General features: G+C 36.9%; 1 pseudogene; it reads right to left on the reverse strand.

Annotated features, from left to right (window-relative positions):
- Positions 1 to 6,962: 6,962 nt before the first annotated feature.
- The window catches only part of LOC101640444, a 22,885-nt pseudogene continuing 20,391 nt past the window's right edge, over positions 6,963 to 9,456 (reverse strand).

Here is a 9,456-nt window from a genome sequence, read left to right on the forward strand (position 1 = left end):
CCTTCAGGACCAGTGGTGTGAATCATAGAAATTTTATAGGGGCTATTATCTGCAACTTGATGCTGAGATAAGCAACCCAATTATGACCAATTCTCTGTCCCCTTTCATTTTATTTTAGTATACATATTCTCAATACAATGACATAGCTCAAATCAGGATGCATGCCAAAGCAGATATATATTTTCATTGTGTGTGTGTGTGTGTGTGTGTGTGTGTGTGTGTGTGTATACATAGCAAACTCACTGTCATCAAGTCATGTCAACTCATAGTAACCCAGTAGGATGGGATAGAACTGCCCCTGTAGGTTTCTGTGACTGTAATTTTTTATGGAAATAGAAATCATCATATATATGTATATAGCTCACCATTACTGGGTAGAGTATTGGCATATTCCAATTTGAAAAATATACATTTTAAAGTGAGAAAAAAAACATTGGGAGCTAAACAGTTCAAAGTATGTGTTAACATGGATATAATCAACAAAACAACATGGTGATTAGTATTTTGCCTGAGATAAATATGATAACATGGCAACTGATGATTTGTCTACCAGATGGTGCAAGCACATATCTTGCTCTTTAATTAGTTTATTGCCTCATTCTATTCCTGATTTTGGTCTTAGTCTAGTCTTTTTCTTTAGAATAAGGGTTGAAAATAAAATTTGGGAGTTTATAGAGTACGGCTAAAGACTTAAGCAAAATAAGAGGTTTTATATAATTGAAGTGGCTGAAAAATTTACTGGTTTCTTTTTTGGTGGTTCATTTCTAAATTGCCATATCAAAACCACTCACTTAAATTAATTGTGTGAGAATTTCTTCAGTATCAATAAATTGTGTTATCAATGTAGCCTCTGAAAATGTCATGTTCCCAAGGGGACAAGTTAAAGTTTACAAATATTATGATTATATTCATTTATTTATAACTAATATTTATTGTGGTTTCAGTGACATTTTACAGTGGAAATTGTTTTCCTTGCAACAATGCATATGCATTCTATTTTGTGACACTGATTGCAATCCATATAACTGCAGTCTTCTCACGGCACTCCTGTTTACCATTTTTCTTCATTCATTTTTCTATCCTTTTCCGCCTTCTGAACTTTATCTCTGGGCAAATGTTGCGGTTCAGATCTCCTGTGTTTGATTGTTCTGAGGGGTGTGAAACTGCACCCCAGTAGTGGTGTTAACCTCATAGACCTGAAAGTTGGGCTATGGCTATAAATTTAGTTTTAGGCTTAAAGGGTGACAATTAGCTGCAGTGCTGAGGGTTCCCCTAGTGTCTATTAGACAAATGAGTCTGAGTTTTTGATGATTTCCAGCTGTTTCCACATTTCCTCCGCCTCTGTCTAGGGACTTGTATTATGATCTCTTTTAGAGCCGGTAGAAGTGGTCTCTTGGCATTGTCCAGCTCCTCTGGTCTTCGAGTCATGGAGGCTGGGGCTCCTGGGGTCCTATAGCACTTGGACTACTGGCTTCCAAGTGGTTTCTATTTTCTTCATGCTTTTTACTTCAGACAGTAAGAGGGCATTAGTTATACCTCAGATATATGTTTGCTAGCTTGTAAGATTCCAATTACTACTCACCACAATATGATGTAAAATATTATTATTATGTTTTAACTATGATATGCTAATTGACTTAGCTATTCTCAAAGACTGTAGTTCTAATATTCAGAGGAACTCATTACCTCAACATTTTGGGCTGGGCTAAGAAGCTTAACCTTCTACCTTGTTCTACTCCATGCATGGATATATTTATAGTAAATAGGAACATGTATGTGGCCATATCCACTCTCAAATCTATACAAGGTCTTGCTTAGGTATAATACTGTTTGCTACCCTACACTTGTTTAAATTGCTGATTGCCCTTCTGCTCATGTGTCAACCCCTAGATTATTGTCTGTTATTACTGAAATTGATGGATCATGTATCCAATAAGATTTGCCTTTGTTGTCTGTAATTCTTGTGCAGTTCCTCATGTCCTACATTACCTTATTGGTACTGTGCTAGTCACCTCTTAGTTTTATATTGCCATTTTCGTCACACAAATTAATACATATATTCATTTATATTTATATATGTAATTTAATTAGTGATGTTTCCCTCAAATCCTCTCATCAATAGTAACCATCAATCTTTCTTTGTGTATGTAAGCTTTACCTTGACTTTTTATAATAGTGACTCATACAATATTTGTTCCTTTGTGATTGACTTATTTCACACAGCAGAATGCCTTCATGCTTCACCCATGTTATGAAGTGTTTCATAGATTCTTCATTATTTTTGAACACTGAATAATATTCCACTGTGTGCAGGTACCATGATTTGCCTGTCTAGTTATATGTTGATATGCACTTAGGCTATTTCCCTCTCTTTGCTAGTGTGAATAATGCCGCAGCAAACATGGAGGTGCATGCGTCACAGCTCTTATTTATTTAGGATATACATATAACCAAAAAAAGCAAACTCAAAGCTGTGGAGTGAATGCTGACTGATACCTACCCCTGTGGTTTCTAAGACTCTAACTCTTTAAAAGAGTGGAAAGATCAGTCTTTATTTTGCAGACTACTGGTGGCTTCAAAGTGCCAATCATGGGGATCACAGCCCGATGCCTAGCTACTACAGCACCAGGGCTCCCTGGATAGACGCCTAGTAGAGGGATTGCTGGACAAATGCTGCTTTTACTTCCAACATTTTTTATATTAGATTTCAATATTATATTTGTGTTAGATTTTGAGGGTTTAGTGAAAACGTTATGCATTAGATCTTGTAGGAATTAGAAGTAATTAAACTAGCCCAAGAATGATAGGGATAAAGTGGCACTTTTATGGCTATGATCAGCAGAGAGTGGTACATGGTTAGTTTCTTGAGTTGTAAAACATTACCTGAGAAAATACGTTGTATTCTATTGCCAAATAAATTTTAGAAATACTAAATTAGACAAAACTAAACCAATTCCCAAGCTAGCAGGCCTCAGTGCCTTCAGAGATCACTGACAGTCTACAGAAATTTTCCAGATGAAAAATGTCCCCACAACATGGGGAACTACAGTCTTAAGATCACATTTTTCTAAGTACTGAACTATGGAATGCCAATGATTTTGAGGATAGGCATACGGGAAACAAGGAGGATGGTGACATTTTTATTTAAGTAATCCAGATAGAGATCATTACATTTTGCCATAAAAGTGGAGGAATGATATATTGGGAAAGAACATCTCAGTATTGATGTATGTAACAAGCGTTCAAAATGCATTAAAGATGGACATTCCTGAGGGTTAAATGATGCCAGGTAAAAATGTATATATTCCCACATCCCTTATATCCTTTATTTTTATTGAACTGTATTTCCAACTGTCAATTATATTTTTCCTTCTTTGATTATGTGTGACATATGCCAAATAATTATAGCTTATTCTATCAAATCTCTTCTGTTTCTAACGTATTGTTCTTGATTCTCAATCTCTCAAGCTCTAAAATCCTTAGATTAGTTTTTAAGACCCCTTTTCATCAATTTTATTTTCTAGTTATGCTGTTAATCTTTGCCTACTTCTCAATCAAGACATTTCCTATATAATTTTTAGTTTAAAAACAAACAAGTCCAATAGGGTCACTTTAACTCCATACTCGAAACTGTAGTTCTCAGCTGCCTAAAGGACTGAGTCATACAACGAAGTAAAGGCTTACATTGTCTGACTCAGACTTTACACTCTTTTTTCCTCTCAGAGCTGAAGCTCTTCCTCGATACGACAAAGGCAGATTTCTGTATCTATTTACAGCTTGTCTGCGATACCACGGCTGTTCGTTCCTCTTTCTTGTCTAGTGAATGCTCACTCTTGAAAATTATTTGCTCCTTCTTTGATATAAATAATGAAAGTATTAAAATAACTGCTCTGTCACCATTTCTCACATAAGTCAACATTGCTATTTATACAGATGAAGAAAACAATATTGTGTTACCTTGTTTCCTCTATTAAAATTAGTTTTCTCTTCATGAGTAAGCATTTTCTCTAATCTAATGAATATATTGACTTGGAATTCTTCCAAGACTTTCTAAATGTTGAAATAAATAATTCCCATTGGTTCTTCTTCTGTTCCAAGTTTTTAAAATATAAATAATACATAGTTAACTGTAATTCCAAGTTTTGATTCTTTCACATTTCTAAGAATAGTTTACAATAGTTTATTCCCTTAATAATATTTCCCACAAAATAAATAATTATTTATTTTGAAGGCAATAACTATGAAGACAATAAACTAATTCCAAGGTCACGCTTCAAATATTTTTAAAAAACAAAATGGCAATGTGCCAATGGTTTGGTGCAGTGTCCAATTCCAATTAAAGATTAAATATATTTGCCAGCAATTTCAGTGTCCTCGGACTACTTTAAAAACATTTGGTTGGAAGCATCCAGTTCTTTGTGATTTATTTATGTCTTGTTTGTCAATTTGTTCTAAAACATCCTTTTGACTTATATGTTTATTGATCAGTTCCTCTGGCTTATGCACTGTGAAAGATACTATGAATGTATCTAACACATAACCTGTGTCCAGCACAGTGCTTGGTAATGTGCAAAATATAAAAGTTTATAAATATTATATTTAATTATATGTGTTATATATTATTTATCATTTGTTTTCCAGGAGCCTGTCCTTAGTTGGGCCCCAAACTAAGGCAAACCCCAAAAGCCTGGGAGCATGTAATTTAAATGCATCTGGTAGCTGCAGTTATAATACACACTGGAAGCTAGATTTCAATGTCACCTGCCATTACTTCTGATAGTCCCCCTACTTCCTTGCCAAGCCCGACCATTATTTTGTGGAAGCTCTCAGAGGTTGTTTTAATTTATTCAAGGTAGGTCTACCATATTCCTTATGTTTCAGCAGCCAGTTGAACATTTATTACTCAATATACTTCAGTGAGACACCTCACCATGACCATGGCTGTGGGTAGTCTTTGCCAGGCATGTCAGCACTGCTCATTTCCTGTTCCATCTACAATGGCTTCCTGCTACCATTCCATTTCATGAAGCAATGGGAAGAACTCTGCTATTCCTACCTCTGTCCTCTGAGCCCCCAAGTATGGTTGGCTGCACATTTAGTTTCTTGTGGTCTTTTGTGAAAATGGCTTCTCATCTCTGCTTTGGATCTCCTATTTTGGACTTAAGATTGTTGGAGAACAAACAGTATTTTGTATTTTCCCGACTTGATTTTGCTTCTGATAGCTGTACACTATTTTCTTTTTTCCTCCTACAGTCCAAAACATATGTTTTCAATCCTGGGGACTAAAGCAAAGAAATGCGAAAAGACATCACGGATCCTACTACACTCTTTATTTGTGATTAGATGAACCCAGCATGCATCTCAATTAATTCTCACAGGACTCTATGAGGTAGGTACAAATTTTCACATTTTACAACAGAGTGTATTTAAGTTTATCAAAAACTGACTCAAGGGCACAGAACAAGTAAGATTCCACTTAAAAAATGTTGGCAGGCGATTCTATGAGTGGGAAACTGCAGCAATTTCATTGCTTTAATTTACATTCCTTTTCAGTTATAAAATAAAAGTATTATTTTTATTACTGAAAAACCAACAAAGTGAATTTAAAATGTGATAGAAGCTTATGTTAAAATTCACAGTGACTGATTGGTCCCTTCCTCAGCATGTGTTTTATTTATTTTTTGAACCATAATATGGCCCTTTAAGTCAATTTTTAAATCAATAAACAATAAAGCAACTGCTCAAATCAGGCATAATCTGTTTCGGAATTTATCGTGTCTCAGTTTCTGATTGGCAAGTGAATCACAGCCAAGTACTTATTAGACGGTTAGGCTTCCCTCCAGTTTAGTCTTCAATTATCTTTGTTGTTGCACAGCAAAAAACCTTTGCTTGATGAAGTAACCTTGATTTGCTTATTGTATGTCTCTGTATTCTTATTAATCTCACCAAATCTGCAATTTCTATTGTTTCTCTAGTAATTACTGTGAGTTCGTGAGACCATGTTTTATTATTTATGCTGTCTCCTAGCCGTCCCTAGCCCTTTGAAATATGCAGGAGACCAGACAAATCTACTGACTCAAAAGACGCTACAGCATAAGATTATGAGTGACTTCACTCTAACAAGCCAACAGACCAGCCGGCTGACAATTTAACTGCTGTAGCTAATGAGTAACTAGGCATTCATTACATTCTTAGTCATCAAAGCAACCTTCTTTCCCATCTTCTCATCTCAGGTTTAAAAGGAGTTTCAAAATTGAAGTCTGGTTTTTTAAATTGGATGAAACTTGAATTATCAGATTCTTAATTGTAACCCTTTGGGATTTAGGAGTGTATTTTTATGATGGCACTGGGTCCAGACTCTGCCTTACTGTAAGACTTTCACTGGAGATTCTCTTGAGCCTTCAAACAAAGAGTTCCAGGTTGAGTGACCCATATTAACTCTCCAGTTTATAATTAAATGCTTGTTTTAAAATGCTCTTCTAATATTTCCTCAGAAGAACTAAATAATCAAAAGTTGTGTGTGTGTGTGTGTCTTTTAGTTGAAGATTTATAAAGAAGATATCACATTTATAATCATCAACTTACACACATTTTGTTTCACTACATCCATATCAATCCCCTCAAATTCTTGTTCATGTTGAAAACTTTTCCTAAAGATCTCTTGGATGCAAAATAAGAAAGGTCCAAGTGGCTCAAAATTAATGGTCAAAATACTCCTCTAAAATCATACTTACCTTGTAAGCCGAGTTTTTCTTTAAGGCTATAATATAACCCCAAGTTAAATTTTCCTAAAATGTACAAATGGAAATAATGCAACCGTTTATACATTCTATAGTTCCTAAATATTTAACCATTGATAGTTTCCACAGTTGTTGGATCTTCAAGGTCAGAAACTGTTCGGATGCCTGTAGTCTGTGGAAACCCATTTCGTCCTTCTTCTTACAAAACAATTAACTTCTTCTTCAGATGCCTTGTCGAATGTTTACTTTGTTTGCCTCTCCGTGTTGCTGCTTCATTTGATAGCTTTTACTTTCTAATTGTGCAATAGTCCGTTCAATCTCATAATACTTCCTAACCAGAGATACCCAAGTTGACTGCATTCCACTCAGTTTAGACCCAGATGGTAGTTGCATAGTCTTGCACTGCCAGTTTAAATCTTGAATATGTTTCCACAACACCCGGAGCTCTTTCTGGAGAAATTCAATCACATAAACTAGATTTTCATTATCCTTTTCGGGCATTATGCCCATCCTGTGACATCCATTCCCGATTCTCGATTTGAGCTGCTTGATGCTCTCACTGGGCCATGGGATTGTTCGCACCCTCTTGCCAGGAGGTACTATCATCTTTCTGACCCGATGAAGGGATTGCAAGTCCATAGCATTTCATACCGAGCAATTCAAGTAGATGTTGAGCAGCCAGCTTTTCAAATTCACTTCTCAGTAAGTTGGGCTAGTTGGGTTTTTATAATCAACATATCAGTGGCTGCTGAATCAACTCTGACTCTTGACAAAAGTCCAGATTTTTTTGCGGGGGGGAAACAGATCACGAGGCCTTCCTTCCAGAGCACCACGCACGTGGACTCGAACCTCCATTCTTTCAGTTAGCAGCCACACCCACTAAATGGTCACATTCTTGGTTGTTAACTTGTCTTTTCTGTTCACTGGGCCTCCCAAAGGGCCGCTGGAAACATAAAGAGTTAAAAGCGGCCATCTAGCTCAGAAGCAACAAAGCCCACATGGAAGAAGCACATCAGCCTGTGCGATCGATCATGAGTTGTCGAAGGAATCAGGTATCAGGCATCATCAGAACAAAAAATCTTACCATAGTGAATGATGGGGGGAGTGAGGAGTGGAGACCCAAAGCCCATTAGTAGGCCACTGGAGATCCCCTTGCAGAGGGGTCTCAGGGAGGAGACAAGCCAGTCAGGGTGCGATGTAGCAACGATGAAAAATACAACTTTCCTCTAGTTCCTAAATGCTTCCTCCGCCCCTCACTATCATGATCCGAATTCTCCCTTGCAAGTCTGGCTAGACCAGAGGATGTACACTGGTACAGATAGGAACTGGAAACACAGGGAATCCAGGGCAGATGATCCTTTCAGTGTGACCTCCTCCCAGGGGGACGGCCGACAGAAAAGTGGGTGAAGGGAGACGTCGGACAGGGCAAGATATGACAAAATAATAATTTATAAATTATCAAGGACTCATGAGGGAGGGGGGGTGGGGAGGGAGGGGAAAAATAAGGACCTGATGCTGGAGTCTTAGGTGGAGAGGAAATGTTTTGAGAATGATGAGGGCAATGAATGTACAAATGTGCTTTACACAATTGGTGTATGTATGGATTGTGATAAGAGTTGTATGAGCCCCTAATAAAATGATTTTTTAAAAAAGAGTGACATGTTTAGCTGCTAACCATGAGGTCGGCAATTCAAAATCACCCTGCACTCCTCTCTAGGAGAAAGATGAGGATTACTACTCTCATAAAGAAGCCCAGTCTCAGAAATCCAAAAGGATAGTTCAGCTCTTTTCTATAGGGCCATTCTGTGTCAGAATATGAGTAGACTCACGGAAGTGAGTTTGGCTTAGTTTTGGGGCTTCCCGAAACATCTGCAAACAGTGCCCTGTGTGCCCTGTGTGCCTTGAATAGTGCCTCAAAGAAAACTAAAAAATATTAATTTTTAACATTCAGTGGCTTTCTGGTCAGTTCTTCTTCTCAGCAATGTACTATTTCCACTAGACCTCAGAAACCTTGCTCCAAGACTAGAGAAATATAAGTTTGGCAAACAGCACAGAAATTCACATACAGCATATAATGCCATAGCTTATAAACCATGTCCAAGTGACACACTACTGGAAATAATTGTTGTTGTTTTTTCCAGAGATTTGAAAATTTTTGTTAAATAAAGAAATTTTAGAAGAGAAATAGTGGAGAAATGAAATGTTTATGGAAAGAAAATGGTAATGATTAAAACACCTGTGATTTTACTCTTGACAATGGCTTCACGTCTATATAGTAGAAGATTGGAGTCCCATTTTTTCCCATGTAACTATCTAAAGGAAATAGGAAATGTTCCTGTTATTTCATAAACCTTTGGTGTTGCTAGCTAAGCTTTGGGCTACTAACTACACGGTTGGCACGTCAAAGATTAGGCTGTCTGTTTCCATAAATATTTAAAAGCTTCGGGAATCCTATAGCGGGCTGCTATTAGTTGTAATAGATTCAATTGAGGAGATTTTGTGTTAAATCTTTCTACTTTGTTAAATAATAACCCTAAGTGGTGCAAATGGTTCAGATATACAACTGTTAACCAATCAGTTGGAGAGTGATGTCAACACATAGGTGCAGTAGAAGATAGGCCTGGTGATCTACCATTACTAAAGGTCTGCTAACATTAGTCATAAAAATCAGGCATCAAAGAACAAAAAATCATATCGTTGTGAATGAGGGGGAGTG

Source organism: Echinops telfairi, unplaced genomic scaffold, assembly GCF_000313985.2.
Source record: "Echinops telfairi isolate 266 unplaced genomic scaffold, ASM31398v2 ScPeMD7_443;HRSCAF=831, whole genome shotgun sequence".
Taxonomy (NCBI): Eukaryota; Metazoa; Chordata; class Mammalia; order Afrosoricida; family Tenrecidae; genus Echinops; species Echinops telfairi.